Source organism: Catharus ustulatus, chromosome 11 (genome assembly GCF_009819885.2).
Source record: "Catharus ustulatus isolate bCatUst1 chromosome 11, bCatUst1.pri.v2, whole genome shotgun sequence".
NCBI lineage: Eukaryota > Metazoa > Chordata > Aves > Passeriformes > Turdidae > Catharus > Catharus ustulatus.
This window is the reverse complement of record NC_046231.1, coordinates 6,911,406-6,933,905: the sequence shown is the minus strand read 5'-3', so window position 1 is coordinate 6,933,905 and position 22,500 is coordinate 6,911,406. Positions and strand designations below refer to the sequence as shown.

The window sequence follows — 22,500 nt, the reverse complement described above, 5'->3', positions numbered from 1 at the left end:
GATATATAACAATGTGGGATAATTTCTTAAGGAACACTGAATATGCTTAATATATTTTGATTTTATCAGATAGGATGGCTTTGTTTTTTTGTTTTTGGGGTTTTTTTTGTTGTTGTTTTTTTTTTTTTTTTTTGGGAAGTCCCCATTTGCAGAGCAATGGAGGAGTCTAGTGTAAGAATGTAAGAATAGACTTATTTAAAATAAATAAAGTGTTCTAGGGAATCTGTTGGTAGCCCAGCTGTTGGTTCTAGCTATTGATTGAACACCATTCTGCAGTTGCATGGTCATATGGATGGCTTCCTGTGATAATCAGGCTAATGTGAATCACATTTTAATATAAAATGGAAAAAAAGGAGTGCATTTTCTCCTTTTCTTCATGAATTAACTCTAACTTGGTAGTTGTATTTTTTTTTAAAAAAAAGAGGTCTACAAGTCAAACACTTAGCTCTGAACTTTGAAAGAACATTACCTTATTTCTTAAAGAAGTTCTGTTCCCATGAAGTTGCATGTGCTAAAGGTGTTTGAACACAAGCATAGAGCAAGACAAAAATGTAAAACATCTGCTTCAAAAGAGGATTTACACACTCTAAGGCGACTCAATTGAACTTGGATTTCTAAATCTTTGGCTTAGTGGTATGAAATTCTCCAAGCACCCAGGTACCTTAGGCAGATGGCTGTCCTTGTAAGTCCAGGTAGTTCCATATGTACCCAGGACTAACACCTCCTTCTGCTCATGTCCAGAGCTTCCAGGTTTTGACTAATGGACCTCAGGGCTGAATGCAGGATTTGGGAGCTCAGCCAGATGCATAATAGATATTGCAAGACTGATCTTAGATGAGTGCTGTATTGGATGTAGGTAGAAGTGCTTTGTTTAATCAGGACTGTGGCACTCTAGGAAATTCTAGAGTGATCATATACGTAATTCATTTTGCTGCTGTTCAGCATTTGTGAGTCCTGTATATTAGCCAATTGTGAAATATTTGGAAAACACATCACTGAAAGTAAGATTTCACATTTGTATTTTCCCCTAAGTGTATTTAACTGTTAATGAAAGCCGTGGGACTGAAAGCTGTTGAGACAGAAATCTTATTCAGGAGACTGGAGCTGTAGTGCTCTCTGACTCATTTGATCCTCCCATGTCTCCTTTGGGATTCAACCATTTTTAAAAGGAATTACAGATAGCAGTAGAAGAATAGCTTTGTCACTGACTATTCATTCCATGGTGTTTCAACATAGGGCACAGATTAATGTAATTTATTGTGTTGAATTTTGTTTTCTGGACATCTGTTCAATATACCCAAACTCCTCCTCTATAAGACTCTGAGGAGCCATCATTTGGTAGCAGCTAGAAAACATTGGGCTAGATATTCACTGGTGACTTGGAGGTATAACTCTTTATACATTGCATCTCCAGTGCCCTGAGCTATCCAATTGTCTGTGTCAAATAACCCCAATGTGCCTTGTGTCAGATATTACTGATGTCACTATTGACATTGTGTCAAAAAATGTCATACCTAATGTCTGTCACTGAAGAATGGTGGCAGAGTCAAAATTTGACAAAAAACACTTAAGGACAGATAATGGAAGTAATGTGCATCTTTCTCGTTCCCCTAAGAGGGAACCAAGTAAATCGTGAGTGTCTGTTCAAATTTTCTTATGCTGGCCACATTTCGGGTTGTATGTTTCTAGATGAAGAGATTTTAGATTTGAACTTCTTAAAAATATTGTTAAGCAGGGGAGGTTATTCAAAACAAACTTAAAAATGACCCCACCTAGCAGGCACAGCTGCAGCTGGTGTAGACCAGCTCCAGGTTGGTCCAAGGCAGGAGACGGCTCCAAATGCACAAGTGTAGGAGGCCAGAGACACTGGACCTTGAGAATCACAGAGGAGAAAACAGATTTGGTGACTCTCATTGTCTATATTTTATATATAATTTATATTATTTTTAAGTGATAAAGCTTTTTGAAATTTGAAAATTATGATCACATTTTATGTGATATTCATTGGTTTGAGAGAAGGTTATTCCTATGGTTACTTTCCTTAAACTTTTCTAAATTGCTTTATGAGGTTACAGTAATTTCACGAATACAAGCCGCACCAATTTGACCAAAATTTTGGTGGAAACCCGGAAGTGCGGCTAATATTCCGGGGCGGCTAATCTATTAACAAAATTCTAAAAGCTGCCAACACGGAAGTGAGAGCCCGCGGCAGCCCCAAGCCAAGCTGGAGCCCGGCCGGCCCCGGCAGAGGTGGGAAAGCCTGGCAGAGGCGGGGCCAGCAGTGTGGGGGCGGGCGGCAGAGCCTGAGCCAGCAGGGCGGGGCAGGGAGGGCGGCAGAGCCTGAGCCAGCAGGGCGGGGGAGCCCGGGAGAACTGGGGCTAGCAGTGCAGGGGAGCATGGCAGAAGCAGGAAGGCCGGCGGGTGGGGCTGCCTGGCAGCGGGGGAAGCCCAGCAGAATCGGGGCCAGCAGCGTGGGGGAGCCCGGCGGTGCGGGGGCCTGCAGTGCCGGCCAGGGCGAGGAAACGCGGCGGCGGTGCAGACGGGAGGGGGCGGCCGGCAAGCCTGGTGGCGGCGGCGGCAGCCCTGCCAGCCGGGCGAGCGAACGCGGCGCTCGCGAAAGCGCCGCCGCTCGCCGCCGCTCGCGAAAGCGCCGCCGCGAGCCGCCGCCGCGAGCCGCCGCCGCGAGCCGCCGCCGCGAGCCGCCGCCGCTCGCGAAAGCGCCGCCGCTCGCGAAAGCGGCAGCGGGGCGAGCGAAAGCGGCAGCGGGGCGGGCGGCGAGCCCGGCGGCGGCAGCCCTGCCAGCCGGGCGAGCGAACGCGGCAGCGGGGCGGTGCTGACGGGAGAGGGGGGCCAGCGAGCCCGGCGGCGGCGGCGGCAGCACCACCCGGCCAGCCCCGCCGAGCCGTGGCGCTGAGCTGGGCCACCCGGCCCCGTCGGCAACCATGAGCGGGCCGAGCCTGCCTGGCCCCGCCCCGAGCCAGTAAAGCCCGCTATGCCGCGATCCTGTTACTAATTGGCCAATTTGTGAAAGCTGCGCACGGATTCTCGCGACGAACGAAAGTGCGGCTAATATTCGGGGTGCGGCTTATCTATTGACAAAGACAGCAACATTGTCGAGGCACCGGGGGTGCGGCTTATAATCCGTGCGGCTTGTATTCGTGAAACTACTGTAATTCCTCTGGATCTTCTTACAGTGTTCAAAAACTTTAAGGGCAGGATCTCTTGCCTGTGTGGATGTAGCAAAAAAAATTACTTAAAACTGTCTCCAAAGAGAGACATTTTCAAGCTCTTTTGCCTATGTGAGTTATAATTTCAAATACACTGATGTGGATTTGTGGATTTTTCTTTTTAAGAAGTTGAGCATTTTGTTTTTAATGAGTAGTATCTCTCGAGTCTCTCTGGCTGATGGAATCGAGGTCTGTATCTCTTCAGAGGCAGCATCAGGAAGTTCTACTGTTCTCGGATTGGACTGTGAGCAGCAGCATCTGGCAAGAGTTTGGCTTTGAGCAGACAACTTTAGTCATTCCAAAGTACTCCTGTTAAGTAGTAGTAGTAATAAAAATAAAATTACAGTGGACTGTAAAGCAACATTCTACTCTGCTCCTAATCAACTGCCTACAGTTTTCTCAAGCAGATGCCTCATGTTGCCCTGAAAACCTCTGGACTTGTGTGAAGGAATGTCTCTTGTGCTGTCCTGGCAGTTGGTGTGATTTGTTAGAGCCACGAGGTCAAACCTTCCCAAGCAGCAGAGAAATGCTGAGAGCCAGAGCTTGATGTATCGGTCAGAAGGCTGACATGTCGTGAGCTGGTTTGGTTTTGCAGAGCTTTTCAGGAAGGGAAGGAGTTGGATGCAGACAGTAAACATCCTAATGTCTGGGTCAACACACAGAATCAAACACTGCTGGGCTGCTGTGTCTGTGAGTACCTGCCCTGTGCCCTACCTGCACTGGCTGCTGCTCAAAACCCCAGTGCACTGGGACTGTGGATCACCTGTGTGGGTTCTTACACACATAATTATTTTTTTAAAGTGCTCTGTATTTTGAATCCATACTAAAATTATGTTCTGAAACATCTTTGCCTTAAACAAAATAAAAAAATAGAAAACACAATGCTCTCAGATAATGAATAAAAGCTGGGCTGCAGGAAGAATAAAATCCTTCAGTAGAAATACTCAGGAAGGTACACAAAAACATAGAGGCAAATCATTTGCCTAATTATCAGCTAACTGGATGTAACAAACAAGGAATAAATCACTTTTTTGGCTTCATTATGTTAAATTTAAAAATCTGGTCTTGGGCATTTTACCTCTGAAATACACAGTATTTTCAACTTCAGAGCTGTCTACATTTCTCAAATAAGTGAAATGGCTCAGGTGATATTTAAGATGATTTTGTGTGATGATGAATAGCTCATTTACCATCTTATATTTAAACTCAGATTACATTGAAATGCGTGTTTGAAAGTCTGGATGAGTACATCTGGACTCACAGGCAGGTTGTCTTCAAAATAGCAAAACAAGAATCTTCCAAAGTTTTTATGGCAGCTTTCATTATCTAGATCCTGTGCCTGAAAGATTCCTTCCCACTTACAGCCCTTCATTGCTTTGAGTGTCCCATGTTCCCTTATCAAAAGACATCATCTTATAGGGCCTTAAAAACAGGCTTATTTTGAATTAATGAGTAACATAGGAGCTTTTCCTGGTGTAGTCTTGGCCTCTAAAGTGACTATCAGAGGAAGCAAAGGAAGGTGCTCAGCTCTACCTCTGTAGATCTTGGTTCCAATCTGAGTAGTGGGATGGAGTTAAAAGGACAGAGTTTTCTTTTCATCCTTTAAAAATTCCACATATTAAAAAGTTTTGTTTTGTTTTGTTTAACAAAATTGCTAAAGCTGTTCTGTTTGAATAAATAATATATACTTTGAGATTCCTGGATTATTTTCCTTTTGACACTCAGACATAATGATGAAGTTGTAGCTAAAAGCTTTCTTCAGTTAAAAAAGGGAAAAGGACAACAAAAGAGGTGACTCCAGCAGGAGTGGGGGAGTAAATGTGCCCTACCAGAATAACTGAGCCTGATGCTCAGGATATTCACTTATCATGTGTGAAGCTAAATCCCTGCACTACCTTTTCAGAGCCAGGTATGAATGTAAGCCTCTCCCATTCAGGAGGAATTTCCTTATTTCATCCCCCTATAAAGTTCCTATGGATCCTTTGTTTTCCTTTTTTTCATGACCACTGCTTTTATGAAATCCTGGTAATGCCCATTTGTTCTGTTCTTTGTAGGGCCTTCTGCATCTGCCTGCTCTCTACAGCAAAGGCATGAATTCTGAATTTGTAGTAATTCCAAAAACATTAATTCTCATAAAAGTAGTTAGTGGCCAGACTTCATGTCTGACAAAACACTTAGCATGGTCAAGTAAGATGGTTAAGTTTGTTTAATACACAAATATAGTATGTTTTTATCCATTTGGTTAAAATTTCTCTTCCTCCTATTTAGGAGTTTGCTAATGAGAATACCTGTATAAGAGTAATACGTTAATGGTATTTACTAACGTAAATATTTGCTTTCTAGAAGCAATGTTACACAAAATTCCTGAACAGCAGTCTAAGCAACTGCTGGAATGTTTGAGGTAAGAAACCTGACCTTTGGGGAGGATCAACATCAGGAAAACAGAGTTTCCACTGTTTGTGACTTGTGTCCATAGTGAAGGGGCTTGGAATGGCAGGAAGGTGACTGACACACACTGTCACTGCTGAATCCCAATGGAAAGTTCTTGTCTTTATAACAGTATTGGTAACCGAAAATATTTTGCATGAATTAAAGCATATCCTTGTACAGTCAAAACAGTCAGTTTGTCAAGGACCTTCTGTAACAGATAAGGGAAAATAAATAGAAAGAGACCTTCATTTATACTAAATGTTAGGAATTGCAAAACCTATGTGGAAAAGAAGAATTTTGAATCAGCTGCTGGTGATATTATGTTAGCTTGCAGCTTAAAGCAGAACAAAAAGTCTTTTTTGAGGCATCATCTTTTCCACATAAAGTCTGCTCCTTTTCCCTCAAACTACTTAGTTGCCAACCATTATTGTCAAGTGCTTGCATTCAACATGCATCACAGTGTGCTCCTGTGGCTGCAGTTTGGTGCTCAGGGCACAGTCCTGGTGTACAGGCAGCAGCTCTGCTGGGGACACAGCCATGGACACGAGGAAGGGTGAAGTTTCTCCAGCCCTTCCTCCACTGCAGGCTTGTCCAGGTGGTAGGTGAATACACAGGAGCCTTCTAAAATACTAAACACACACAGGTTTATTCTTGGAAGTGCAGGAGTTTTCTGGTGCATTCAGGTGAGTGTTGACATGAGACTGGGGCAGGAGCAATCAGCTGGTAAAATTTTTCCAGGGTGGGCTTACAGTTGAGATCTGGAACGGAATACACTTTATTTATGATGGCACTTCTCTTACTCTATTATTTTTTTAAGGATTTCTTTGCAAAGGGTCTCCTACTCTTTTTTTCTTCCTTAGCAAAATACTCCTATTTAGCTTATTTATTTTTCAGCTTTAAAACATCAGCATTTTATAGATCTGAATTTCACAATGTGAGGATGATTGCTACGTACAATTTGCAAAATTGTGATTAACCAGCCCCTGTTTCGAGTCAGTTCTCCCTAATTCACAAAAGCTTCCAAGAATAGTCTGCACAAAATTCAGTGTGCAAATTGTAGGGCAGATTTTTAGAGGGCAGTTTAAAGAATGAAGTCCTAAGGGTTTTATCTATATTTATATCTCTTGTTAAACCAAACTCTTATGTAAATGTTACAATCTGTAAATAACAAGCTGAGCCGCTTTCTTAAAGGAAAGATTGCATCCACATTTTTTGAGATTTGGCAAAATTATTAACTTCCACAATAGACTAATATACAAGTATATTTGGAAGCAACTAACGCTAGCCTGTGTCTTCATCTGTATTTTATGGATATTTAAAGGCTTAAGAACAGATAGACCTTTCATTTTCCTGTAAAAATTGTCTCAAATTGAAAAACACTGCCCTTAGTGATGACTTGAAAAAAATGGAGATAGCTTTTGTATACTTTTACTTTTTATAGCCATTAATGTTGTAGTAAATCTTGTATTATTGTATACAGTCTAGATTATTCTTCATTCTTTTGCCTTTGGACAGGAAAGAAATTACTGGCTTCCATCAGTGTTATTGGCAATCCCCATATTCTGACATCTGTTCCTTTCTAAACATTTTACCAACCTTGATGAAATGTAGTTTAGTGTTAGAAGCTGACTTGAAGAAAAAATTGGATGATAAAAAAATAACATTGATTAAACACCAGAAGTAATTTACCAATGACTATCAATATTTTGATGGCCATTGCAGTTTATTGCAGAAAAGCTAGACATCTTATAGTAATTTTAATCATATATAAATCTTTGAATTAAACTGAATAAATGAATTCTCATTTTTTAAACAGAAGGATGAGAGACTGATTTTACTCAATTTTAATCAAACTCTTTGAGCCATAGTGCTGAGAATGTTTGGGGCATATTTTACAGATGCCGTGCAATGCACAACTCCCCAAATTAAAGATTTCAATTGATATTTTCTAATACACAATGGAGATGCCATTCCTGATGCTGTTCTTTTCATGGAGCAACACTGGGATTTGCCCACTCTAGACTAGATGCTGGAGTGGGGGGCACTCCAAGGGTGTGTGCTGGGTCTCTGGTAAACCACCAGCCTTGTTCACACCCCTTCTTTACTAACTGCGCTTCATTAAAGTAAAGCAAAGCAAAAAAAGACAAGTGATTATTCCCTCTCAGGTGCCAAGCACACAGCAATTATGGTGTGTCTTCCCCCACTCCATGGGGTGGCAAGCTACAAGAGGAGCCTTGCAAGAGGCTGTTGAGGGCTGGGGCAAAAGCAGGGGTGAGTGTTTCATTTCCAAAGATTGGAGCAAGTTAATTACTCAGTGAAGGAGGAGGTATGAACAATATCTTCTTGGCAAGGGAAGTATGTGGGAAATAAATTGAAAAGGGCTGCTACAGTGTCTGTTCTGATATTGTGAGAGGTGGATATACAAGAGGATGAGAAGGTGTGATTAGATATTTTCAGAAGCACTTGGCAACAGTGTCAGTGGAGCAGTTGAAATTCGTGGGATTAACTGTGGACTAGGAATGTTTGGAAACAGAGTTTGGGCAATGCTAAACTACAAGCCCCGTGCCCTGTGCATGGATTCTCCCTGCAAGGTTTTCAGTGAAGCTGTAATACTTCAGAAAGGTGAGGAAGACACATTTCTCCATCACTGTGTGTGTTATGGACCATTGAGGACAAAATGAAATTGCAATTCTTGATGAATTCACTTAATAACACCAACATTTTCAAAGGTGGAATTACTCCTCTAGCAATAGGGTCTTAGAGGACTCCCAAGCTAGTTTTTGATTCCCTTACCTTGAGAGAAACTTGAACCATGGAGAGTTCAAGGTACTTTCTAAGCTGTTTGAAGTGGAGGGGATTGAAGAGATTCGTTTTCTCCATCTTACAGAAAATTTTAATTCGAAGGAAAATTTTTATAACATACCTCCTTTAGAAGCTTTACATTGATTACCAAAACAGTTTTCCTTTAATTTCGCAAGAGTCATGTATGGTTTGGAGTAACTGAGTGGTCTAGGTCAAAGAGGGGTATAAACTGACAAGTTTTGGTTCTAATACTTTGTGCTAATCATAAAAAATTTCATACGTTTCAGCCAGAGACCTCTCAGCAGGTTTTATAAATTCATTCAAAGATGAATGAATTCTCACAGTTCCTTGCTGAGGATATTTAGTAGAGAAACTAAACATTATAGACAAAATGTCACTTTTTGAAAGTGCATTGTTTTTCTTAAAACTGATTTTTTTTCCTTTTGAGAACAGGCTGGATTCAGCTGTACTTATGCATGTGCCTACCAGGAGTGCAGTCTGGTGGTCAGTGGGAAATGGGATGACTCAGGTTCTGATGCATGTCATTCCAAACCAGGGCGTGTCAGAGTTAATATATAAAAACAAGAATAAACCAATTTCTGAACCAGACAAAATAACAGGACTTGGTTCTTCCCTGCTGTAGAGTGTTCCTGTAACCACCAGGAGACAGAGATCTTCACTGGGTCTTCTTCCAACAAACTAAAGTCAACATCTAAAAACTATTTAAATAAAACTCTTTAAAACAAACCTTTTAACTCCATTAAAAAATTATACTTACTTCCCACAAAAAAAAACCCAAACCAACAAAAACCAAAAAACAACAAAAGCAAACAAAAAACCCCAACAAACAAACAAAACCAACCAACCAACCAAAAAAAAAAAAAAAAAAAAAGACAGGAATTAGAGACACATGAAAGGAAATTATCATTGTGTGGTCACATTTAGTATCTCTTGTTCAAGGAGGGGCAGATGAGAGGAAGACTCAGTTGTTTGCCCCAGTGCCCCACAGCTCAGGCAGCAGGAGTCTGAGGCTGGCCCTGGAGCGCCGACTACCCTGGGCCATGTTCAGGCTGGGGGTGCCTGCCCTCCTGTCAGACACAGAATGCCTGGTGGCCTTCCCCTGGTGGCCTTCCCCTGGTGGCCTTCCCCTAGCCTCTCCCAGCCTCCCTTTAACATATGGTTTCAAAGCTGTTGGCGTTCACCTGCTCAGATATCTGTACAAACTACTAGTAGGAACTACATAAATATCTAACAGATGCACGCCTTCACCCTGGGATTAATGCATTCTGCACTCGGACCCGTCAGCATCACACCCCTTCACAAAGGCATTTTATTTTTTCACTTGCTCATGTGGTGTACACCTGTGACATGCTGGCAATGCACTTGCTTGCAGTGAGAGAGCCCCTCAGGTTCAAAGCTATCCTTATATCTTTGTTCCTTTATGCGTGAACCTTTTGAGGTTTTCTCTTAGTGTTCAAAAGGCTTGAGCGTGGCATTACATCTTTAAAACCTCTTCTGACCCTTTTTTGAATATGCTGAATATAAAAGCAGAAACAAAGCAAGAAGAACTAGATAAATAGATGCAGGGAGACATCATAAGGAAAAAAAAAAGAAAGCTCATGAGCTTGCCAATATTACTTCATGCTTTTTATTGCAAACCTGTAAACTAACAATAGCCCACCACCTCACACAGCTGGGTGTGTGAATTGAAGGTGTGCTGAATGTGGGCTTTCCAAATGTAGCACAATAACAGCAACACCTGTGCTAAACCACTTTGCATTGATTTTATTTTATTTTTTTTTACAATATTTGCAGTCCTTCTCTTCTTAGAAGTCTGTATAGTGGGGAAAAAAGAGACTTGTCAGGTTTAGTTTCAGTTTTAAGGTTTCTCTCTCAAGGTTCGATGGACCTGTTAGAAAATCCTGTGGATTTACATGTACTAGACCAAGTGTAGGACTGATTCTTAAAAAAGAGGTGAGATTGTTTGTCTTGTGGACCCAGCTTTGCTAATGTACATTGGCTTTGGCTAACAGGCTCCCTGCAGCCTAGTCCTGGTTTGCTTGGTTGGTTGATTTTTAATTTTTTTTTTAACTAAGCAGCCAGTGTTTCAGTAGCCAGTTTCAGCAACAAAATGGTTAAGAAAAATACTAATAGTCTGTAAGTGTGTATCTTAAGGCAGATCACTGATTCAAAATTATTAATATTCAATAATTCATGGTTGTTTAATGAAATGACATATCAAATCAGAAAAAGTAGAAGTGAGAAATTTCTGTAACTTAATTCTTATCACTGCAGAACCACATAGTTACTATTGCTGCTATCATTATCTGGTACCATAGATTAGGTTTAGTGTTATATTTAATGTTAAATTTCAGACATAAAAACAAGATGCTTTTCACTGCCAAAAACTCACTGTAACATTCTGGGTTATGAATCTGAGAATTATAAAGATGGGCATCATTGGTAAAATCGAAGCATACCTTCTTGGTCACTTTGTCAGCAGTATAAATGGGTCCAAGGGTTGCCCACAGGGCTAGTTAACCTTTTCTCCTTTAACAGCAGCTGAATTTGAGGTTCTTTTTCACCTAAGTACCTACCAATTTATGTCCGTAATTCCTATTAATTCTGAGTCGCTCTTTCTTACACTGTTGTTACTTGAAATGGAAAATATTGGTTACAGTCCAAGAGAAAAATTTATAGCCTGTCATTGCAGCCTTGTGCTATTTCAATATAATAATACAAATGCATTCCCTCTTTGTGATAAGTGTATTTTTCCTTTTACTTTCTCATGTGATGTTCAGACCCTTTCCAGACTTACTTTGTCTCTGTGATCCCGGAGATTATAAATGCTCAAGGAGCCTTTAAAGATATTTGTTACCCTTTAAAGCAAGGGAAGCAGACTCTCTTGTTCTCTGTCACACTCAGGCTGGGGCTGCAGAAAGCAATTTTCCTCTTGTGTAGCTAAAAGCTGGGACTTGTGGTACTTCCCTATGAGGTCACCTTACAAGCTTGTGATTATTTTCCTACATTTTCTATGGGAAACAGAGCATCCTCCAATGTTAAGGAAGGTAGGGAAAGTTTTCTGGGCCCAATCAAATTCCTGTTGTTGTGTTTAGTTACACAGAGATGGGGTTTAGGAAAACAGAAGTGCTGCTTGTTTTAGAAGTGAGAAGGAGACCCACTGGAAAAAAATTTCTTTCCAGTAATCAAGGGAAGATGGGAGTCTCACAGCAGTAATGCGGACTCCTCTAATTACCACTTCCAAGTTATTAGCATCTGGAGCCCTTTTTCCCTTTCCTATCTAGCAATTAGAGAATTGGATAGATTAGTGTGTTGCAGAAGCTGTAGAGTGGACTAAGTTTCTCTCTGTTGGCACTTGGTTGTTTGCTGAAATTGATACTTTTAGCCATAGTCCAGAGTTTTTACCTGCCCTTGAATCCTAGGCTGTTCTCTTCATAGATAATGTATATTCAAGGATCACATAAATTGTTTATTTATTTCCCTGCTCCCTGCCCCCACCAGAGAAAAAGAAACACATCTTAAAAAGCCAAAGCAAACCAGTCAGACACATGTTTTGCACATGAAGAATCACGTCTATAGTAAAATAGGATCCATATGTGTGTTTTGGATGTGAGCATCAATGCTCAGTTTAGCTTTGCCCACATGCCAGGGCGTATGTGCTGCTGTTGAAAGCTCAGAATTTTCTTGCTAAATCACACACAAAATTTGAACTTGAGGTTGCATTAATGTCATAAGTTCATAGTTTTCTGTTGTTTCTTTCCCCATGTATAGTGTCCTTTGTTTATAACTCAAATCCTCTCAAGATTAAACTTTAAAAAGACTCAGTGATTTAATGGACTTAGGATCAGATTCTAACCTCCAGCATGAAACAAGCCTGACTGTAGCACTCAATAGCAATAAGGGATTGTTTGCAGTTGTGAAGCAATGACCGCCAAACATTATTCAGAAAAAAAGATGCCGGGACTAATTTTTGCATGGATGAAATATTCAGATGAATGTCAAAAAACTGCATAACAATAGACAGTGACATATACAAAGAGTAAAAGAGAAATCACTATCATTCCAACATAAAACTGCACTAACTTTTTTCCTTTCCCCACAACCATAAATATCTTCTAGTTAGCATATTTCTTTATGTAAAGTCTTTTTCTATCTTGTACATATGTCCTGCAGAAGGATCTGGACAGATCGAAAACTGCCCTGCTTGAATCTGTTTGTAGTTTTAAAATTTATACAGATAATTGACTTTTCAGTTCATCTTCCAAGTTTTGGACTTGTTTATGCATATACATTAATTTTATTCCTTCCTTGCACTTTCCTCCAAATAAGAACTATCTTGTAAGTTTAAGATCAGATCTTTGCTGTTGCTCAGGTACTTGGTACTCTGGTAGTGGAAAACATCTGTGACTTCCCTGGCCTCCAGAGGATTTGAAATACCTTCTTTAGACAATCTTCAGCAAGTGGCAGCAGTAGCAACAGTGTCCCAGTCCATTTTTCTACACTCTGAGGATATGCTTGGAGCAGGGGGAACAACCTGTGACTCTGTGATTAGTTCCTGGCCTGGTGAAACAAGATGAACTGACCAGGGAGCAGTTCTGAAGCTTGTTCTACTGCATGCCAAGTTGTTAGTGGGGAATCTGAAAATTATTTTGGAGACCAGTGTTATCACATCTCAGTTATTTTCAGGGAATAGGAAATGAGGTTCAGATTTTAAATATGGAAATATCCTTCCTGTTTCTGCACAGAATTTAGATGTTTTGTGGCAGTAAAGCTGTATAATATAAACAAACCAAATTTGAAAGTAAGTAATGCTCCAAGCAAAAGGGGGTTGATGAGCGGAGAGATGTCTTTGTGGCATTTATTTCCTCGATTCTCTATCCTTGTCATCATGGTCTTGATCCTGAAAAATATAGCAAGCTGCTTGCTACTAGCACTTTGTTATATAGTAACTTTTGAACCTTCCTTCTGGGGTTAGGTGATCAATTACTTTGTAAAGAAAACAGGGTGTTATTTCAAAAAGCTGTGTTTCATTTTCATTTATAATTATCTCCACATCAGTCTTCAATCTGGAATCTTGAATTGGCCACATATGCACACTGACTTGCATGTAAAAGATCTGTGACAGCAGTCACATGATGCTCCCATACCATAATTATTCCTCGTATCAGGCTCCCAGTCCTTCAGGGATCTGAAAAATCTACAAGAAAGCCAGTTTGAGTGTACCTATGGGACTCAGAACTCAGCTCAGATTTTTATGTCATCGATAAATAGATTTTTTTAAAAAAGGAAAGGAAGTGCCTTTAACTTCTTACTGTCTCACCTTTGTATTAGAGAGCATTTTTCTTAAAACAGCAGAGCCACAGAAGCAATGCCATCAGCTGGAAAGCTGGTCCATGTGAGTGTTTTCGTGAGTTGCTCTTGCATCTTCCCCTAAATGTTCTTGTTAAATTTTATTGTTTAACAATCATCTCTCAAATTCATCTATGGAACGTATATTCCCCCTCATCTGTTGCATAAAAAATTCATATGAATATAAGAGACCTTTGATTTTTCAGAGGCGAAATGGTTAAACTGATTTTACTGAAGTGGTATTGCTTGCACAAAAAGTACATGTATTTTATACATAGAAATAGCTTCATTTCCTATCAGGTGACCTGAATATCTTACTATAAATATGTTATTTAAGAAACATATACATATTTTCATATCTAAGTTGATTTTTAAAAAACTTGTCTTGATTCCATAAGAAATCCATATGCCTTAGGTAATAATCTTTTTCTAGGGAGTAGATCCTAGGGAGTTTCATGGGATGAGCAGTATGTCAGGACTATAACTGTAAAATGCACATGAAAATAAGGTTAAAGGAGATCAATCCAAGTTAAAAAAAAAAAAAAAAAAAGAAAATATTATGGCTGCTCAACAGCCAGATCTCATGTGAGCATCAGGTGGGAGTTCCTTTCATTCTGATGAGGATGTGCTTCCTTCCAATGGCGTTGCAGATAAATTCACAGAGACTTCTTCAGAAACACAAACACCAGTGCTTGCACTAACTCCCACATGAAACCCTGGTTCCATACCCTCCTACAGAGGGTAAGTGCCATATTGTGACCCTGCAGGACCCCTTGGCAGGGCACAGAACCCCACATTGTGCCGTGCAGCCCCGGCACTGCGGAGGCCAACTGGAGCCGTCGGAGGACGACATCAGCAAATCAGTGGCTAATAAAGACAGGCAGCAACAGCAGCAGCAGTGTTGGCCTTCTCCACAGCAGGGTACCACAGATGTTTCAGATAACAAAGTGAGCTTCGCTGACAGAACATGTGTGTAATATATAAAATAATGGGAACCGAAAGAGGGGGGAAAAAAGAGGCCACTCCAATCCACCAATGTAAAAATGTTTTTTATTTATAAGTGAGCAGCTGAATACGAATGTTGTCTGCTCCCATAGAAGTAAAAAAATAGCAGGCTGATGTGGATGAGAGACTTCACATGGTTTCTAGCAAAATAGATTGGACATTGAAATCTCTTTCTTGTCCCTAGGGTGGGTCCAGACCTCCAGCTGGGGCAAATCCATGCAGTTTTATTTTCTAGCAATTATACTTTTTTCCCTCCTCTGATGATATGTCTGTGCTGTGGTTGGGGGGGATTATGGCCAAAGTTTCCTGTGTAACACTGGAACTGTAACTGGAATGCTGGACAGTTTTTGGACAGGACCAACTTTACCAAATAGTTGCTGCACTGAGGATTTTTGCAGGTTGGACCTGGAATATGCAGTGATGTTCCACACCTACCTGAAAAAAATCCCATGAGCAGCTCTCGAGTAAGATAATTAGCTGTGAACTGGAAGAATTACAGCAGAAATCCCTGCTTTTATGATATATAATAGGCTTACCCTCTACTGTTCAAGTGTCCCAAAGTAATAAAATCAACCTCATAGTTGAGGAATCCTTGGGTGAAGGAGACTTTCACAGGTCTTTTCTGCACTGCTCCCAAGGGCATGAACAAGGAGCAGGAATGGGGCACCCCAGAAATGGCAGGGTCACCCAGTGCTGGTAGCTGGTGAGAGGTACCACTGTGTAAGGGCCCCTGTTGACTGTGTGTGTGGCTTGCTGAGTAAAGGTTTGCAAACAGGCCAGGCAGAGAACCTGGAATGCCTGGTGATGCCCCTGCCATGCCCTCTCCATGTCTTTGGTGCACAGCCAGCACTGACACGGCCACAGAGCCCCCAGGGGTGCAGCTTGTTAGCCTGCTTTTGAGGAGTGACAGACAATGGGATTCTGCAGGGTGCAACAGGAAGCTCCTATCAGAGGCTAATAAATGTTTCCTTGTAAAATGAGGAGATGCTTATGTGAGTCCAGATATAAAGTGAAAGTAAGACAGCCCTCAGAGGAATTACTGAGGCAATAAATGTACTTACTAGGGCAGTGTGTGCCAGAGCAAGGCAGAAATGGGCTAAGACCAGAAGAAAATTAGAACCTCAAGTGCAAGCTGAAGTTCGGTGGTCAGATGAAATTCAACCCTTTCCTCTGAGAAAAGAGTGTCTGCCCTGACTTGATTATCTGGGATTGGCGTGGCCAATGAGAAGAACAACAGCGTAGGATTTCTGCCATGTGTCCTGCTTTAAGCAGTAAGACATGAACACAGAATATGGTAACCAGCTGAAAGAGGATTTGGCTCTCAGCATATGCATATTTTATGTACAGATTGTGCTGCTGCAGCTCCAGCACCTCAACGGTCAGAGTCTGTTGGTGTGTCAGATTATTGTGGCATGTGGCTCGGCATCGCAGGGTGGCCAAAATCCTTTGGGACCTCCTGTGGGATCTGTGGTTTGGCCCAGCACAGTGCCCTTCTGCATGTGCAGAGTGGAGGCATCTAAGCTGTGAGAGGTGAGAGCATGCAACCACTCACAGTAAAATCAGCATGAAATCAGAGGTGTATGATCTACAGTAGATGTTTCTGTGGCTGAAATGTAACTACACGTTAGGCAAATTGCTCCAAAGATCTTGTGGCTATATTTGTGTTGTGGTCACTTTATCAAGATTTATAATTTTAGTGTTTCTCTAATGCCAGGTATGTAAAACCCGGACTTCTATAATGTATTCCTTTACTGAAAAAAGTAAAGAAAAATCCTGATTTTTACTTTTTTTTTTTTAATTGAAGTATTTTTTCCTTCTCTGAGCAGCATCTTATAATTGAGATCCACCTTGAACATACCAAGGTCAGAATTCAAGACACAATATGCCCAGGAAGCTGCCCAACAAGATACCTTTATTCAGCCAAATTGGAAAACTTGTGTGTAACCCAAAAGATCAGAATAGAGTCCTTATTGAGCAAGGTTAGGAGGGATAGAAACAATCGGCTTATATAGAGTATTTTTACTTCATAGGAATGTGGTTCTGATTGCTGAAAATGTATCCTTTGCATGAAGTACAAGCATAATCCTATGCCTACTTTTCCCTTTGAGTAAAACTATGCTTAATAGCAATTTCAGGGGGAAAAAATCTATTTAAAGCCTGTTGAGCAGAATATCCACTTATAGAGGGAAGCTATAAGTGAATAATGTTAATGGAGTTCTGTTTTGTAAAATGCATAGGACAACTAATAGAATCAAACTCCTATAACAGTGAATGATTGAATTACATTTAAGAGAGTACCTAATTTATGACCTTTAAAGATAGTTTTATAGTTGTCTGCTCTGGTCAATCCTAGACCACCTTCATAGAAAAGTTTTTAGAAATCTCATCTCTCACTTTGTATTATGGACACAGTACCCTTTGTGCTATTGTATGCCAGTAGTTCCATTAAAACATTTAAATAGGCTAATTACTGAAAGAAAAAAAAACTTTCTGGCGAAAATTATTATACCTGTTTATTAGTGTAGGAGACATTCTTAATCTGGGAATAAATTTTGAACAATAGTGATGAAGAATGACCCGACCCAGGACCTCCTCAGAAAAAGAAATTAAGCCCTATAAACACCAATTATTGAGTCTTTTTTCCTCCAAAGAGTGGATTTTTAAAAAGTAGAAGTTTATGCATAACTTTTACCAATCACTGAGATATTATGTACAGGAAAATGAAGTTTTATACTCCATAGTTTTTGTTCATCCCATTTATTTTTACAGTATGTGTTTGTTTTATTGCTGTGAAACTCTGATTCAGTGTTATTTTGCGCAAAGGAAACCCTCAAATTTATTGCACACTTCATTAAAACTGTTTGTACTTTTATCAGTTTTAAAGAGGCTGCTCTTGCAGTCATTTGATGCTGATTTTGCCTTGCACTATTCAGGAAAGTCAAGTGAATTTGAGAGCCCTTCCATGTAGCATTGGAATTTATACAGAGATTCTTTGTGGGAATACCCTTCCATAACTCTCTGTTAAGTTTTGCATCATTCCTTAAAGCATTCTACAGTTTTGTTAGCTTTTGTGCCGGAGGGTTCTGCCTGCTGTGGTGTCACTGATTGCTCATCCTAAAAGAAGGCAGAGAACAAAGGTGGAATAAGCTGCTAATCTTCTGGATCGGCCAGATGTTATTCAGAGGTATAGGGGAATTTCAGGCACTGATCCTTAAGGAAAAGGGGTGCACAGAGGGGCTGTGAGGCTGCCAGGAGCAGTCACTTCCTTGTGGCACCCTGCTTGCCAGAGCACTGCTGCATCATGCTGCCTTAGGTGTGGCTTTTGCCTGCTGGGTGCAATGGAGCTCTCTGTGGAGCATCACATTTCCAAAGAGCTACAAATGGAATTGGCTACTTTAAGAATGCGATCATTTGATTATTTTTTTTTTCAAGATCAGTTTAGCAAGGAGGACCCTAGCACTTTCTAGGTCTTGCTTGTTTGCTGTGAAAGCTCTGTGCTGTAGCTCTGTCTGAGTTCCTGTTGAGGTAATCTCAAAATTCTTACTGCTGCAGAATCAGGGCCAAAAGGGCTGGACTGCACATGTGCAGCTAAGGAACAGACTAGAAAAAGGCTGTGAAATTTCTGTGGCTGATAATACTTATGGTTCTGTCCTTTACAACATAAAGTAAAAAATGTATTGTTTTACACAGAAGCTCCATTATAGGTCAGGTCTTTTCTTAACCAGCCACTTGAGAGTGGCCCCACTTGACTCCAAACACAATTTACTCTGACCATTAGTTAAGGACTGTTCCTGCTCTGTCTGTGGTGTTCCCAGCTCCATATGGTGGTAGCTTAAGGCTGATCTAAGAGTAAACAATAAGTGCAGGGTTTTGGTCGCACAAAGGTGTGGGACTCAGTTTATAAAATTAAAGAAGAGATTAAATGCAGGGGAAATACTCTGTCTTTATTTCACATTGAATATGCCAGGAATTGGAGGTTAGGTCTCACCTCTTTTTGTCATGCTTGTTGGTTCATTATTTCAAAGTAAAACTCTTTTTTTATTGCTGCTTTTCTGAAAATGAAGTTCCTGCACTGTACTGTATGTTCAGTATTCACAACTAGGAGAGATTCTGGCTTTGCCCCAAACTGCTGACAGTCTTGATACTTTTACAGTGAACATCTCTGGAGCACTGAGGAAGATTTTTGGAGGATGAGAGGGAATGTCAGGCTAAAGTACCGTTAATAATTTATAGACCTCAGATAATTGTCCTGCGACAGCTCCCAGTGCTTCCAGTTTCTTCCTACCTCCCTTATTTTCAGCTATCAGTTATAGAATCTTGACTTAATATTGCTAATTGCATAGTAAACAGAACAATATTGTTTGCCCCAAGACAGATTACCATTTCTCATTACAGAATTCACATAGACCACAAATCATTGATACCATCTCCACCAGTTATAATAAAGTTTATCTTCAATCTGATAAAAAGCATGTACTGAATAATAACTGTTGCTCTTATTGTAAGTGGTTTAAAAACATGCTTTTTTAAAAGCTGGGTAGTTCACTGAAGTTGCAATTCTGCATTTGCCCTAGCCAAAAGAGGTGAGAGTTGAGGACAAAAATGGTCAGATTTTCAGGCATGACTCTCTGGGTGCAGTGTGTGCGGTGGCACTTGACAGCAGATGAACCTCTTACAGTTATCACAGTCAGCTAAACACAGTCAGTCCCACTTTCCCTGCATTTATCTGTATTTGTGCTTGAACCCATTGTTCAGTGCGTTATGGATTTGCATCTTTAGCTTATTTGTAGAGAATTAAAGTGTGCTGGCTGTTGTAAGAAGGTTTATCTCTTCAGTTCAAATTCTAGAGATCCTCGATGGTCTGCAGGTTTCTGCCTTGATGTCTTGAGATGAGCACTTGTACCTGCAGCAGTACAAGGACAGGCACTAAATTCTTATGGATAACTGCCTGAAAAAGCAGCTTCATTTGACTTATGTCCCACCACTCCTTATGCACATTTACAGATGAAGAAGAAAGCATTTAGTATGACACAAACCACCAAAATCCATAAAGGGGATACCATGGTGAGAATATGGATACTGCAGCACTTTTCAGTTTGTTTTTTTTTTTTTCACAAAGATGGAAATCTTCCAGTAGTGCATTTCAATCTGCCCTGGCAAATTTAGATACTCCTTAGGGAGGTTAATCTTTTAGCCCTGTATGTTTTTATGTCATATATGCTGAGATGGAAGCAATTGCATCACTGTATGTCATTCTGAACAAGACTAGCCCAAATGTTAACTGTCAGAGCTGAAGTTTGCGTTTTGCTACCTCCTTTCATTGAGATGAGGCTCAGTCAGCAAGTTCAGCTCTAAATCCAAACTTCCTCACAGCCCAGCTCTGCTCCTGAATCAGGGAAATGCTAGTTTGGTGAGAAGTCCTAAAATCTGGAGCCAGATTTAAAGTTCAGTGATTTCATAAGAAAACTGAAAATATTGTGCAAGTCCATCAGGGTTTGGCCTGGGTGTGTGAAGTTGTGATTGAATCAGGTTCTAGTGTAATTCTGTGGGGAAGCAGGGATTCAGAAGGATTCTTTCAGAGCTGAACCCCAAACTCATTAAAATATTACAATAAAGTAATTAATGCACATGGCCACTAGACACTCTTAAAATGTAAATTTCACAGCTGTAAGAAATTAGATTTGTTTAAAAATAACAGAAGGCTCAAGTACAAATTATGGAGTAAAAGCCTATAAAATTTCAAACTTGGTTTTAAGGCACAGGCTTTTTTTTACTAGCTCATTTACTTCAGCACTAGCATTCAGAAACTGAATTCCTTGTCTGCCTTTTGCTTCTGAAGCTGTAGTTAGGTACCAGTGCAGACCCAATTAGTTGGAAAGTTTTCTTATCAGAAGGTTGGACTTGGAGAACAAGGCAAAATTTGTAAGGAGCCTGTGCCCCATCTGAAGCCCATCTTGTGTTCAGGAGGTGCAGGCACAGGTTCTCTGAATGCCTGTGTGAGTTTGCACAGCTGGGAGGACAGGTAGGACCTGCTGGGAATGCTGCATTTTCACTGCACATGAGCATTGTCTGGCATGAACAGAACTTGACCTCTAGACACTACTCCAAGTGGTCAATGCCCTCAAATCATTCTGTGCCACACAGGCCAAGAAAATGTAAGTGGCTTCAAGGTTCAGAAGCAATGGAGCCAGCTGGATTTTTCAAGGGATATTAACATGTGTCTTTTCAGCACAGAGGCCTAATTCCAGATTCTCCAGCACTTTCTCATCCATTGGTGGTTACAAACATGGGCCGGACTATAATGCAGGAAAAGACTTTGACTAGCAAATGTTCAGCAGCCTATTTCAGTCCCTTTCCAGTTGAAGCAACGCTGAAATACAGGGCTGACCATGGCCTCTTGGCACACCAGCTTCAGCAGAGTACTAAAATGGTTGAAGGAAGGAAATCCAGTCAGAATGTGTTCCAGATGAATCCTGTTGGAGATCCATTTCTAAATATATGCTACGTGCCTAACTTAAAAAGTTCAGATTATGACCCCTCTAATGTTATTTTAATGTTAGTTTTTAAAATGTAATTATAAATCAAATTGCATTTGAGATCTTAAGCTGACAGTAGTGAGCTGGAACACTCTAAGAGCTGCTTTAAAAATAACCCCTCTCAAACTTTATTACTAGTTTCAGAAAGGGAAGTGCAAGTGGACTGGCCAGATTCATCCATGCTGTTCCCATCAGCAAACAGGACAACTTGCTAAGTGCCAGTTGTGCTCTGGTTTACAGAGACATAACACGGAGCTTTTATCTTTATCTGGAGATTGCATTTCCAAAGTTTGAATATCTCTCTTGGAGCTTAAGTAGAAGACACAAGCTGATTTAAATTGTGTTTCCTCCTTCCTTTTCTTGTTCTTTACCATAGAAAATTAAGACTTCTAAAACCTGCATAGTAACCTAAAAGATGAGAAAAGCAGGACATTATTTGGCAAGTGCAAAATTTTGGGGCAATGCAAAGCAATTACAGGGAAGAAGTGCACTTAGTGACTGTTGTGTTGGTCAATGGTATCTGTATGAATGTAGTTAAAAATAAGGTCTGGAAAAGATACCAGAAGGACAGAGCTGAAAGAATGCAAGCATTCAGCAGGGTTGAAATGTTCTGTTCAAATAATGGCTATAATGATTTTGGTAACTTCATATTTCTTTTTCCCCCCTTTTAGTAAATGTAAATGTTTGCATTAGATACTCCTGTAACTTCCCTAAAAATTAACTAATCCACAAAGACGGTGCATTAGAAACTATAAGCTTTGAATTTCCATTTATATAAGTGTAGTTTAAAGGGGAGGAAGGGAGGGAAGAATAACTGGGTAGGTAGATCTGAACAAAAAAGTCACAGTGACTCCTTAGGTACATTTTTGAATTTTTTATTTTCTTGTGAATGGGGAAAGTATTTATTCGGTAGTTACTTACAGAACTCTACAGTGAATAATGCATTTTAAAAATCTTTATTCGTAGAGTTTTTGTTTAGATTATTTATAAATTTGTAGTCATAGCTGGTTACCTAAATCATGTTATTTCTTCTGTTCTCTGATTGCATGAGTTACGTATTTACTTGATTCAATACACAATGTAAATTGTGAACGTTACAGCTGAACATACATCTCAGAATTTTTGTTTGG

The 22,500-nt window shown here is 40.4% G+C and overlaps 1 protein-coding gene across 19 annotated transcripts in view; it reads left to right on the top strand.

Moving 5' to 3' along the window:
* The window catches only part of ZNF536 (zinc finger protein 536), a 348,301-nt gene that overhangs the window by 79,603 nt on the left and 246,198 nt on the right, over positions 1 to 22,500 (top strand). The window lies entirely within an intron of this gene.